We start from the raw sequence: 14,310 nt of genomic DNA, 5'->3' as shown, positions 1-14,310 counted from the left end.
GCTGTCACATTAAGAAACTCCTCAAAGCCTTTAAGCCTGCCACCAACTGACAACTCTTACCCTGTTTTCCATGCGGTCCACATCCTATGGCTAACCATCTAAGTTAAGCACCTCTTTGAACACAGAACTGTTCATTAAGCACCCCCAATATGCCTACACAGTCCTGGACGTCTTTAGAAGAGGACTTACAGAGAGGTCAGTGCCCTGAGGTCTGTAATCCTGCTGCGTGAGTTCTATTTGTCTCTCCTGGCCCTGAAGAATTCAGATTCCCTGGGGCTCTCATTCTGGCTGAAAATATGATTAGGAGGTTTACTCCCTATTTGTGCAAAAGAGTCCAGGAACTTGGCAGAGACTAATTGTTCCTGACTCTGAAGGCCCTAGCTAAGATCCTTTGGAGGCCCTTGTGAGGAAGAGAGAGGAACTATTGCTTTTGCAAGTGTCCTATGTCCAGGTGTTGTACTGGACACTTTATGTGCATTTTTTAAATTAGTGCCTGCCCTGAATCCTTCTGACTCCAAAGCTAGTGTTTTTTTCTAGCATAGCATATAGTTTCTCAAAAATCTTTCCAGGAATATGCCACAGTGGGGAAACTCCAAACTCCTTGTGAGAGACACTATTTTTTTTTTATTCTTTTAAGTTTATTTATTTTGAGAAAGACAGAGAGAGTGTGGAGGGGTAGAGAGAGAAGGAGACAGAGAATCCCAAGCAGGCTCTACATTGCCAGCACAAACCCTGATGGGGGGCTCAAACCCACAAAACCATGAGATCATGACCTGAGCTGAAACCAAGAGTTGGACGCTTAACCGACTGAGCCCCCCAGGTGCCCCTTTAATTTTTTTAATATTTATTTATTTTTGAGAGAGAGAGAAGGTGGGAGGAGGATCAGAGAGAGGAGGAGACACAGAATCTGAAGCAGGCTCCAGGCTCTGAGCTGTCAGCACAGAGCCCAACATGGGGCTCAAAGTGGTGAACTGCCAGATCATGACCTGAGCCAAAGTCAGATGCTTAACTGACTGAGCCACACAAGTGCCCCTAGACACTCCTTTTTTTTTTTTTTTTTACCACCAGACCCCTAGTTGTGGTTTAGTTAGGTTTAGAATGTGCCCAACTACTAAACTACATATCCCAGATCCCTTGCCACTAGGGGCTGGGTACACAACTCATCCTAGCTAATATGGTGTAAACACAATTGTTTAGGTAAAGCTTCTAGGAAAGCTCCTTAAAGCAATAGCAGATAGCTAGAATATAATTTTTTTCTTTATTTGTGTATGTCTTTTTAAAAATATTTTGTCCTTCTTTCTTCTTCCTGCCTGAAACTCAGATGTCATCACATCTGGAGGTGGAGGTGATATATTATAACCGTAGGGCAACAAAATGACATCACAGAACCGCATACCAGCTCCATGCTGCCTCCCTCTGGATTTCCTTTACATGAGAAAAAAATGAAAACACGTATTTATTTAAGCCACCATTGCTTCAGGTTTTCCATTACTTGCAGTCAAACAAGATTCTAAGTGTTTCCCCTTTGAACCAATATACTACAGAAATGGTAGTAGATCTCCCGGCTCTTCTTGCTAAAACACATACCAGGTCTTCTGGCTCCTCTTTTCTCCCAAACCACACCCTCTAGAGTTTCTCTGGAGGGTCCCTACTGATGGGACTGTGGAGCGTGCAGGCTGAGATCCCAGCACCGAATAGGCACCAGCCAAAAGGGCAGTGTTTGTCTTCAAATGGATTCACCCTCCCACTGCAACTGAATCCTCCTACCCCACTTGAGCAAGCAGCCAATTATGTATTTAAAAGGACACAGAACAGCACTTATATGCCTAAACTACTAAATCATGGCATAGGTAATGGTCTTTCAGCTTATTTCAAACAACTATCAAGATTCCCCAGTTACACAGGAAGTTTTCCAAATGAGGCTAACCTGGCTCTAATCATACCAGGGTCCTTGCAATAGTGACAGTAGTGAGGCATTGTACCTTGCATGGCTTCTTCAGCAGCAACCATTGCATGGAAACAAAGATGAACAGCATGAGAAGACTGTTTATGAGACACATTTGAAATGCCCCCAAGGATTCACAGAAATAACTGGGGAGAGACATTTGCTCTGATTACTATGGCTGTGTAGTAAATCACCCCAAAACTTACAGGCTTAGAACAACAATAAGAAATCAGTTCCAGGAATTCAAATGGGGCACAGAAGGCTGGCTTGGCTTTGTTTCTCAGCGTCCACAGCCTCGGCTGGCAGACTAAAAGGCAGGAAGCTGGAATCATCAGAAGATTCATTCATTCACATGTCTGGTGGTTGATGCTGGCTGTTGGCTGGGGGCCTAGCTTGGGCTGTCATCTGGAGAATCCACATGAGGCCTCTCCATGTGGCCTGAGTTTCTCACAACATGGTTCTAAGGGCAAGTGTCCCAAGAGAGAGGACCGTATTACCTTTTATGACCTAGCCTTGGAAGTCATCCTGAGTCACTTCTCTATATCCTATTGGTTCAAAGGAAGGAACCATAAACTCCAGCTCTTTAGGGAGGCATGTTAATGTCACATTGCAAGAGCACATGAGATGGAATACACACATACACACACACGCACGCACACACACACACACACACACACATCAGTACAGTTATCTTTGGAAAATACAATCTGCCACAACGTCGAAAAAATTTGGATGCCCTACTTTTATACTGGTGGGTGGGGGGTGGAGAGGGGAGGCAAGAGACAGGGATATACTGTTATTGCCATAGACCAAGTGAGAACTCAATGACCTATTCAATTTTATAGTTTGTATGTATTCTCAGGCCCTTGCTATCTTAGACAGTTTGGGCTATTATAACAAAGTACCATAGACTGGCTTATAAACAACAGAGATTTATTTCTCATAGTTCTGGAGGCTGGGAAATCCAAGATCAGGGTGCCAGCACAGTCGGGATGAGGACCCTCTATGGGGTGGCAGATTGCCAACTTCTCATTTCTTACTCACATGAGAGAAGGAGTAAGGGAGCTCTCTGGGCACCCTTTCATAAGAACACTAATTCCATTCATGAGGGCTTCACCCTCATGACCAAATCACCTCTTAAAGGTCTCATCTCCTAATATTTTCACATTTGGGGTTGGGATTTCAAAATATTAGTTCTGAGGTGACACAAACATTCAATCCATTACACGTGCATTTATTCCATTGTTTGGACTATAAGATCTGTTGTCCACATTTGCATTATTATGTCTTTTCCTGTCCCAACTCCTCCTTCCAGCTCCGGCTCACATTTCTCCTCCTTGGTAGAGCTGACCGCCCCCCTCGCCCCCTTGCCTCTGCTGCTGCTCCTTGCCCTCCTCGCCAAACTCACAGAATTCATTTCTGTTACACCTAAGTGGTTATATTACTCCTAATCAACAGTAGTTAATATCAAACATCAGTGGGGTATTATCTGAATATCCATTCTCTGATGTTCTTTTAAGCATCTAATATTTGAGTGTAAATTTCCAATTATATCTAGAAGTATATATTGACTTACTGTAACTACAAACCAAGATGCAGTAAACATGCTCGGAAGAGCTTGCCAAAATGTTACTCTTAAGAGCCTATTAAGGAGCTTTAATATTTTATTTTGGATTATGCAGATAAATTTTATAAACAAGGTTGTTAAAAAATAATGGGGATGAGAAAGCCTTTCTATCTCTTTCTTTATATCTGGGTAGAAGGATTAAAATACAAATCTAAGTCTTTACCCTACTGGGCAAGAAGTGGGGTGATTCTTGTTCAGTCCAGATTGATACAGAGACTCCCTGACTCCACGTCACTTCTCAGCAATGACCAACATCTACCGAGAGCCTATCATGTACCGGTTAACTTTAAGTACATCATCTCACTGGATTCTCACAATGATCCTGAAAAGGTACCATTATCCCAATTTCACAGAGCTAATAAATGGCACCACTTGGATATGAACTCACACTTGCCTAATTCTAAAGCTCTGTACTTTAGACCACCCGGCACACCCTCTCTACTGATGCTGTGGTAGGTTACATGCTACAGCCTTTTTAGGTGGGAGTTCACCAGGCAGGCAGGGATCTCCAAGCCCTACTGGAAATAACAAGATCAGAGTTCAAATCTTAGCTCTTCTTTTTTTCTGTGACCTTGAACAAACCACTCTCGAATCTCATTTTCTTCTACATCCTCTAAAATAATTTATTCATTGAGCACTTACTATATATCAAGCACTTTGAATTATCTCATTTAATCCTCACATAACCTTATAAATTATTACTATTATTACTTGCATTTATAGAGGAGGAAACTGAGGTTTTGGGTAGTTAGGTGACCTGTCCAAGACTGTAGAACTGATGGTAGAGCCAGATAAACCCAGGTCTGTCTGACTCCACACCTTCAACTCCTGACCACCCACATAACTGTCCCTATTAACACTTCCTCATCCATCTTGTTATAACAAACATGATGATATTTGTGCAAGCATTTTATAAATGTTAAGCATGAAACAAGTGTTAGCTATTAGGATTCTGGTTATGATAGGAAAACTGTGCGGGAAAAGGAACATTGACTCTCTGGGAATAAATGTCCACATAAACAGAGAAGTCTGGAATTCTGGAGCCAGTGTTCTCTGGAACCAAACAAAGACAGGCAGCCAGAATGTTGTGTTATTAGACGGTTCCACTTAGCACTATCCATTTTGTTCAGCTTTAAGAAAAAGTAAATCACTGCAAATGTCTTTCCAAACTGCTTTAATTATAGATTAGCCTTGTCAATCTCAATAAAATTGTGCCTCTGTTTGAGGTTTATATATGGAAAAGTGCTCACAAGCAATTACTTTTATTTCCCAAGTCTGTCATTTAAAAAATTCTTATATTCACAGCTTGATCCCCCTAACTCTATTCTTAGACTCATTTTTAGTCTGACTCTGTCTACGACTAATTCATGGCCTCATGATATTGAACAATTTAAATGTCACATTAGTGACATAGTCATTGATTTTATATTTCTGTGCAGACTAGTAGACTTGAAGATGAAAACAGTGAGGACTGTACTAAAAATATGTATTTACTTCTGAATAATCTGCTTTTATTATTAAAACAAGATGAACTTTTTAAAATTAAGAAATCTTCAGGACTCACAATTCTAGGGGTGCCTGGGTGGCTCAGTTGGTTAAGTGTCAGACTTCGGCTCAGGTCACGACCTCATGGTTTGTGGGTTTGAGCCCCGTGTTGGGCTCCATGCTAACAGTGTGGAGCCTGCTTGGGATTCTCTCTCTTGCTCTCCTTCTGCCCCTCCCCTACTGGCACTCTTTCTCTCTCTCTCAAAATAAATAAATAAACTTTAAAAAAATAATTAAAAAATAAAAATGTTCATGGTTCTACAGAATGCTCTTAATTGGTGGCGAACAGCCCTTTCAGATTTTCTTGTGGATTTACTGAAAAAGTGGTACTTGCTTTGTTACCCTGGCAAACCCAGTCCATGGGAATTTAGCCTATACTGAAGAAACCTAGCTTCTTAAAGTATTAACTGGAGTTTCAGCTAAGAAAAAAAGTGGCAGTGAAGGAGTGTGGGGGGAGTTCCTTAGTCACATAAGTTAGGAAAATGCTACCTTCTATTGTTCCCTCTTATAGAACCACAATGTACCTTAACAAATTAAAGGTTCTGAAAAATCCTGCAGTAGTGAAGCTCATGTAGTTTTCTATAACTGGACATTTCCCAAACTTATTTGACCACAAAATGATTTTTCCAAATAACAATAACATCACATAGAACTTATCCTCTGTTAGACTTTGGTAAAGGCTATTATAATTGATTCTGAAATAAAAACGTCTGGGGCATGTGACCAACCACGTGAACTTCCTAAGACATATTATAGCTAAGAGTATAATTTTTTTTATTTTTTAAAAAAAATTTTAATGTTTGTTTATTTTTGAGAGACTGAGAGAGAGAGAGAGAGCACGAGCAGGGGAGGGGTAGAGAGAAAGAGAGAGAGACATAGAATCCAAAGCAGGCTCCAGGCTCTGAGCTATCAGCACAGAGCCTACACGGGGCTTGAACTCAGGGACTTCGAGATCATGACCTGAGCTAAAGTCGGATGCTCAAACAACTGAGCCACCCAGGTGCCCCAAGAGATTTACACTGAGATTACATCCTAAAGGAACTTGGTGATGCAGAGTAACACTGAAAAGCTCACAGCATACTCTAAAGACCCTACAAATTTGGCATTATTTATTTACATCACAACTTACTCCAGAAAGATTTGTTGTAACTTATTACATAAATATAAATGGCAAAATATGAATAAGACTCAAAACAAAAAAATAAATTGAATTAGAAAATCAAGGCTATAATAAAGAAAAAACAAATATGGGGGGGAAAAGAGGAGGGACCAGCACAAATGTCACTAAACTTTAAATTTAGTTCTGAGCTGCCCAGCAACCAAAGCAAAAAGGGATTCTTGGCCATTTACATAATTAACCATGATGAAAAAGAAGAAAGTTTTAACAGGTCCAGTCTATAAGGAAAACAAGGCTTTTTTGAGCTGAATTCTAAAAGTAATCATTCAAAGGGAGAATTTCATTGGAGACATAATGCCTCCAGCCATTTTCCAAATGCAGTAACAAATTTATGTGGCTAATTCTTATAGCATTGCCAATGATAAAGCTCAGGGCCAAATATTAAATTCTACAAAGTTAATGGGTTCCATTTGTCTTTGGCTGATTCAGGAAGACAAGTTACAAATCTAATAAAATCATGATAGCCCTAAGGCAAATTAGCTTTGTACTTCACCATTTTCAAAATCAAACTAACAGGCAAGAAAAGATAATGCACTCTTTTTGGTTAAATAAAAATAGCTAACACTTACATAGACCTCACTATGTGCCAAGCAGTATTCTAAGCACTTTATATATATCCATTCATTTAATCTTCATAACCACTCTGTAAGGTAGGTATTACATCCTTTATTCTACAGATGGGGAAATACACACTCAGAGATTCAGTGCTCAAGGTCACAGAGCAGTACTAACACTGTCTACTGTGCAGCAGTAGACAACTGAGGCCAACTAGCAACTGAGGCCAACTTTTCCATGTAGATGGGTGGGAGAAATGGGACTAGTTTTAGGCAACTGAGGGGGAAATACTACTCCCTTCAATCTATAGAATCAGAGGAATCATGTCATTTGTTATCACTGCATCCCGAGAGCTGTAGAAGATGGTTCAAGGCCACTGTATCAGTCAAGGTCCAACCAGAAAAAGAAATCATTCTGAGTATTTAAAACAGAGGGAATTAAATTAAATACAAGAAACTGGTTACACAGAAAGAACTAAGAAACCCCCAGGAAAGTGTGAAGCAGTCCAGAGATTAGCAACAATGGGAAGGAAGGAGCCTGGGGGCTGGCATTATCTACAGCAAACCTGCCCACGGGAGCCATGAAGGGAGCCATCAAAGAGCTCCAGGGCTCCCACTCAAGCTTCTCCCTTTACCCCTCTCCAATCTTCCACTGGCTGAACACTGCCAGAATCCCAATACCCTCTAGGGATCAGACCTTCTATGATACAGGACAGAGCTGTGAAGGGTGAGAAATGGATCTAAAGCAAAAATGCCCAAGACTGGCCCAGATGTTAACAGTATAAAAGTGAAATTCTGTCTTCCAGTAGCTGGAGCATATGGGCCCCTCAGGAGGCAAATGGCCAGTAAATAACAGCTTCAGAAAAACCAGGGAATAGTTTCTTAGGAGAGGGGTACATGTTGAAAATATAAACAGGTTCATAAACTTAGGTAAATTAATTCCATAAAAATGCATTCAGTATCAATTGTGTCCAAGTTGCCAAGGCAGTCTCCTGCATGGTGTGGCCATGGCCCTTTGGAGTTCTGGAAGCTCTTCATGGATGTGCTCCCAACTCTAATCAATTCATGCTGTCCTATCTGAGCCCCACACCTGTATGGTGGTGTCTATCCCATGGAATGGTGAACAGAGTGGGTCCTGGACTTGTGTGCAGCAGGACAAACCTTCCTGCAGGAGGTTAGAAGAGTGACCCAACAGCAAATCAGGACTATAGAAAGATGGCTTGCTTACAGGAACATTTGAGAAATTTGCCTCATGAATTTTGAATAGAACACAGGCAGACCAGGAGGAGTTGCATTCAAACAAAAACACAGCCATGAGTGGGGAGGTAATGTGGGTGCAAGGGAACCCTTCAGGTGAGCCCTGCAAAGTCGTCAAAAGGGTGCCAGTACACAGAAAAATGGGAAACCACTGTTCTACAGAGGCACAGACACAACGCCTACTACTGTGAACTGATTTCTAGAAACCTGAAGATTAAGATATGAACACAACCTCCCGAAGCATGAGGTAGAAAATGAGAATTGCCGCAAATGGGAGATGGTGTTAAGGGGATTCCTAGAAAAAAGAAACAACTTCTAAATAAGGAAGGTGGACTTGGGGATGAGTAGTATAAATTATGGAGGGTAAGTGACATTGGAGTTGCATCTGATTTGGTTTTGACCTGCAGAGATGGGAAAAGAAAATTCCTGGTGGAGGGCACAGCCAAAGGGAAGGGACAACATCTCTAAAGCAGGGAGTTGGAGAGCCGAATCAGGCAGTCACTTATTGAAGTAAAGAGTGCAGGAAGGGAAGGGGTGGAAAATAGAAATGAAAAGGAAGATTAAGATCATACCGAAAAAGGCCCTTTTAAAATTCATAGTCAGGTAAATCTACAATGGAAATTGTTAACTCACTATTTGAACGTTTGGTCTATATTGACAGCCTTTAAAGGCAAGTGTCTTGGAACACCATTGTCCGTGTCATTTAACGTTAGAAGCAGGATGCTGGGTACATGTTCCACAGCCCTGTCCAGGGATTAATTGCTAGCTCAGAGGCAGAGACACTAGTCCGGCTGCCCTGTAGCTATAAAGTCACAGGCAAGGTGCTGAGCAAGAACAAGCACTTCACGCTCGATCCAGGTGTGCAGAGAATATTCAGAAGAAAGCATTAACAACCAATATTTCCTCATAATTAACGGGAGGCAAAGGGTATATTACTAGTTTCAAGTTAAAATAATGGAGTGTAAAAAGATTTCACCTTATTCATTTCATGCTATATGATTTTTCTGCCAATGTGAGCATTTGACTGGTACATCAACCTACTGACAAATATATTCTAACTTCAACAATCTGACCATTTAAAAAAAGAATGAGTGAGAATGAATTCATTCAGCTGATATAACTGGAATTCTAATTTCAGATCTTCTGGCTTCACTAAATATATCTCATAATATTTGCGGTTTAGTTTTTATATCTCCAGCAAAAGAGAGAGAGAGAGGAAGAGAGAGAGAGAGAGAGAGAGAGAGAGAGAGAGAGAGAGAGAAAACTTGCCATGAGAAATTGATAAATTGCTATAAAGCAAAATTTAAATTTAGAAGGCTACACCACTCATAAATAACATTGTATAGTCATTTTGTGTTTCAGAACCCAGTATAGCCTTACTTTTTCAAGCATATAACTTAGCATTATTGATGAGCACTGGACGGCTTAGTTCATGTATAGAGAATGGAACACAATGAAGGAGGGGAATTTCTTTTTTGTTTACAGAAATGCATACAAAAATGGCTGGCCTGTCATATTATCTAAACCATTATTAATGTGTTACTGAAAATGGCCAAAAAAGTGACAGAAATTATTTCCTCAGAAGAGTCTTGTATTCACGGTCTAGAACACAATCCAGTTCAACCCTCATTTTCCTTATAAATTGGCTGGTCTCTCATTGCAGCAGGGATTGTCAGAGAGATGACAAGTGCCTTGCCCACAGAGGCCCCTGAGCCATGCCCAAGTCAGGGAGTAAGATGCTTACTCACCCTCTTCGAGGAGCCCTGGATTCCACTTTCAGCGCAGCCACCCCTTTGCTCTGGCTCTAACCTCTCTTCACCTGGAAAAGGGGATAAGAATAACTTCAGCCCATCACACAGGAATGTAGTGAGGAGAAAACAGAACAATGCACACGGAAGTGCTGTGAAAAGCTGAAAGATCAAATACAAATGTAGATGTTAGTATCTTCATAAGGCCTTGAAAGTACTCAACATTTTGTTTCCAATTTCAAGCCTGGGAGAAAGATTTCTATTTCCTTTTGCATCTAATTTGAACAAAAGATACAAACATCTCACTTTGACTTTTCTCCTGCTTCAAGCATTTGGCTTGAAGAAGCGTTTTTGTCAGCAAGCTGCCAACTCATAGAGTTGAAAGGAAATCCAAACCTCATTCCAAGTCAGGGGTGTGGAGGTAGAGAGGATAGGAAACATTGCTGGAACTTTCCTGGTGCAAGAAGAAACTGTTCGGACTACAGAAGTAACTATAATCACACAACCTGTTACTGACCCTGCAGAGAACCAGATATGATTTAAAAATTGAACAACAGGAAGAGACGGCTTGACTCTTTCAAGCTAATCAAGGTGAGTATATCAACGTTGAGGTAGAAATTATGTAGGTTTTGCCCCCAAGCATGAGATGACGGTGAATTGTCTTCCCACCTTGGGAACTTGTCATCATGCAGTTTCCTCTGCCTGGAACACACCTTTCCTCTTCACCTTGTCTTTTCTTAAAGAGCCATTTTTTTTTAATTGATTTATTCTTGAGAGAGAGAGAGAGCAGAGGAGGGGCAGAGAGAGAGGGAGAGAAAGAATCCCAAGCAGGCTCTGCACTGTCAGCGCAGAGCCAGACCTGGGGCTTGAACCCACGAACTGTGGATCATGACCTGAGCTGAAATCAAGAGTCGGATGCTTGGGGCACCTGGGTGGCTCAGCTGGTTAAGTGTCTGATTCAGCTCAGGTCATGATCTCCTGGTTCATGAGTTTGCACCCCATGTCGGGCTCTATGCTGACAGCTCAGAGCCTGGAGCCTGTGTCTCTCTCTGCCCCTCTTCTGCTCATACTCCATTTCTCTCTCTCTCTCTCTCTCTCTCTCTCTCTCTCTCTCTCTCTCTCTTTCTCTCTCTCTCTCAAAAATAAACAAAACATTCAAAAAAAAGAGTTGGATGCTTAACCAACTGAGGCACCCCCTCAAGGAGCTATTTCTTAGGGAAGACTCTCCCTTTGACACCTCCACCACCCCCCATTCCAGTTCATGTGTCCAGTGTAAAAAAGTGAGCAAGCTAAACTCCTTTATAATCACTGACCATTGTTGGAATTAGTGATTCATTAACTTAACTAATGAGTGTCTGTTGTTCTTTCTCCCCTCCCCAGTAAGCTCTGTGAGGACAGGGAAGAGTTTGACTTTATAGAATCCCCACAACAGAATACAGCATCTCCTAACTCAGAGAGGGCCCTCATTAAATATTTATTAAATAAGTAATCAAAGAAATACGATCTGAAAAGAACGTCAAAGCAGATTATTTCAGATCACAAATTATTTCTATATAAGCACATTGATGTAAATATATGCTGCATTACAATAAAATCCTTAATTAACTGTTGCTCAGGGAGAACATATTGCAAATGGAGGGAAACCATAAAATGAGAAGGTTAATAAATCAATTTTAATAACAAGTTAATAGTAAGGAAATATGTTGCACGCTCTGAATAAAGATTTCTTATGGATTGGATGGTTTCCAAGGTCCCAACTGCCCATGTTTAGACATTTTGAAGAAGGGACGTGAAAAGGGCAGAACAACTGCTTCCCAAGCTGGAAGGCACATCTCCTCGTCAGTGAACATCAGAGAGAAACTCCCTTCTGGACCAGGTATCACGTGATAGAACAAAAAGTTACATGATGAGGCCACCCAATCTTTCTCAAGCTATCGGGACAGTTCCCAGAAGCGCAGGTAGGACAGCGGCCAGTTTTGTTGCATCCTGTTTACTTTCTTCTGTTTTAAAAAGTTGAAAAGTAGCGCTAATTTGACATTCATTCATATGAGTGTAAATAAATGAGGAGGATAAAATTTTCAAACAATATTATTTAAGCACTACAGCAAGATAAAAGTTAGTGTTCTTAACTGCTATCAAGCTATACTCCGAGACCAGTCTTTTTTTGGATAAAAGTCAGTTCCCACCCCCCTTCCATCTGTTTTTTTTCTCTTGCACACACTTATTTACACCCAATTTGGTGCCAATTTTCAACAAAGTTAGGTTTCCTTTTAATTTTTACATTACGATCTTCCTTTATCTTTCAGGTATTCTATGGGACGTAGACCTATATGCTATCTTCCTCACTAACTGGAATTTATAACTATCTGTGAGCCAAGTCTGCCCCCACTCATTTGTGTGTTAAACAAATATAAAGAATAAGGACGCTGAGTAATAAAGATCATGTCTCTTCTGGAGCTTTTAAAGCTATAGTGTTTCTTTTTGTTCCTTGGAAAGGTTGTACGCGATAAATTACATTACAAATAAAAATGAATCAAGTGAGACCGAGAGGTCAGAGAAGAAATACAGAGGCGCCAGTTTCTGTAGAGGGTCTTTAATGGATGGTATTTTGAGGCTATCAATTTGGAAAGAAAAAAAGTAAGTAAAAGTCCATTTCATGCTCATTTTGCAGACCTCATCCTTTTCTTTGTTTTCATACAATTAACTGTGCCAGTGTTTTATTTTATACAAGATCTATGTTGATCTTCTACTCTGTCCTAATATTATGCAAACAAATTCTAACTCCTTAAAGGCAGACAGAAATTAAGCCATTCAAATGCTGTAGTTTAGTAATTTCAAAATAACAGTAAGTAAGGCATTTTCACCTATGTATCACCAGTCATGCCACTCCCCCTTAATTTTTGTCATTGTTCCTACTACTACTCACAGAAATCCTAAAAGATCAGATAATAAAGACCCAAACAGGTCTTTACATTTTTTTCAATTTCGAAACTAAAGCCCATCTCAAACTATGAACTGCCTTCATTCTTGAACTTACTTTAAAATTGTCAATTTGTTTTTTCTCTGGGAAAGTAAGAATAAGTCATGACCAAAGGGGAAACTGCCACTTGTTGCCCTTTATGGAGTCTCTCCTTCACTCCATTTAATGGCAAATGGGAGTGTAGACCTGGGTTTACTCGATGCCAGTGGAGGAATCCTTTTTTTTTTCCCCCATAACAACAAACATCTAGCAGAGTTCCTTGAATATAGAAAATGTTCAATGTAAATCTGGCAAAAAACAAAAACAAAAAAAGAGGAAGAGTGAATAAAAGAATAATGCAATTTTCATTGTTTAAAAATGAATCATTTCCACTCCTTTATCTGACTATGATTTGAAACCCCTTGATAATCAAGCTTTACCAAATAGTTTTTTTTTTTTTTTCAATGTTTTTTATTTATTTTTGGGACAGAGAGAGACAGAGCATGAAAGGGGGAGGGGCAGAGAGAGAGGGAGACACAGAATCGGAAACAGGCTCCAGGCTCTGAGCCATCAGCCCAGAGCCCGACGCGGGGCTCGAACTCACGGACCGCGAGATCGTGACCTGGCTGAAGTCGGAGGCTTAACCGACTGCGCCACCCAGGCGCCCCTACCAAATAGTTTTAATGACTCAGTACAGAGAAATAGACCAGGGTACAGAGAAATGTGGTTTTAGGAGAGCTTAGAAAGAAGGACCTGTGCTCAACCAAGTTTCACATGAAACTTGGCAGTGGCATTTCCAAGCTTCTCCAGAAGCAAAAAGGATTGTTTTAGAGTATAAGGCAAAGTAAGGTGTTCCCAGGAGCAGAAATATTTTAAATGTTTTCATTTAGGCAGGGCAAATGGCCTGTTTAAATCAAACGAGGACCCCTAACCTTGGTTCATAAGGCTATTGGGGAGATACAGTGTGACTTACTCTGAGAAAAACCTGCTTTTATCTGGCCTACATCTGAATCCTGCTTGTCTCTACATTTTCCTTTGCTTTTACTTTTTTCTCTCATTGACTATGGAATTTCCTGTTTGATTTTTCTATAGGGGTCCTGGTGTGTAAGGGGTGAAGAAATGAATAAATTCTAATCCTAAAAAGATAACTGTTTCAATCTGCCTTAATAAAAGCACAAGTTCCTGGCTTCTCCACGGTGTCACTCTAAGACGCTTCTTGAGGCCACCACCCAGCAGATAAGTTGCTTACTGGTCAGGAACCGCGGCAACTCTCCTCCTTCCCGTGCACTAAGGGTCATCCCCAGGGAGTAGTGACTTCAAGGACAGGTCTTTCGTCCCCTGTGCTAAGTGAGAGCACAGACGCCCTTTAAAGACAAACTTTGCAAACAAGAATAACCTTGAGAAAGACCCTTATACGCAGATCAATGCTCAGGAACGGTGCCAACCACTTACAACTCCCTTTTGACATTTCACAGATGTGTTTCACGCTAGGGAAGAG

The 14,310-nt window shown here is 40.8% G+C and overlaps 1 long non-coding RNA gene across 1 annotated transcript; it reads right to left on the bottom strand.

Annotated features, from left to right (window-relative positions):
* Positions 1-1,129: 1,129 nt before the first annotated feature.
* On the bottom strand, positions 1,130-13,257 carry LOC132683320 (uncharacterized). Its single transcript, XR_009612163.3, has 4 exons — positions 12,891-13,257; positions 9,854-9,924; positions 1,983-2,091; positions 1,130-1,425 (listed from the first exon to the last, which is right to left on the bottom strand). It is a non-coding gene; the product is annotated as an uncharacterized LOC132683320 (long non-coding RNA).
* Positions 13,258-14,310: the final 1,053 nt, after the last annotated feature.

This window comes from Panthera onca, chromosome C2 (genome assembly GCF_046562875.1).
Source record: "Panthera onca isolate mPanOnc1 chromosome C2, mPanOnc1 haplotype 2, whole genome shotgun sequence".
NCBI lineage: Eukaryota > Metazoa > Chordata > Mammalia > Carnivora > Felidae > Panthera > Panthera onca.
This window is presented reverse-complemented; position numbering and strand designations above follow the sequence as displayed.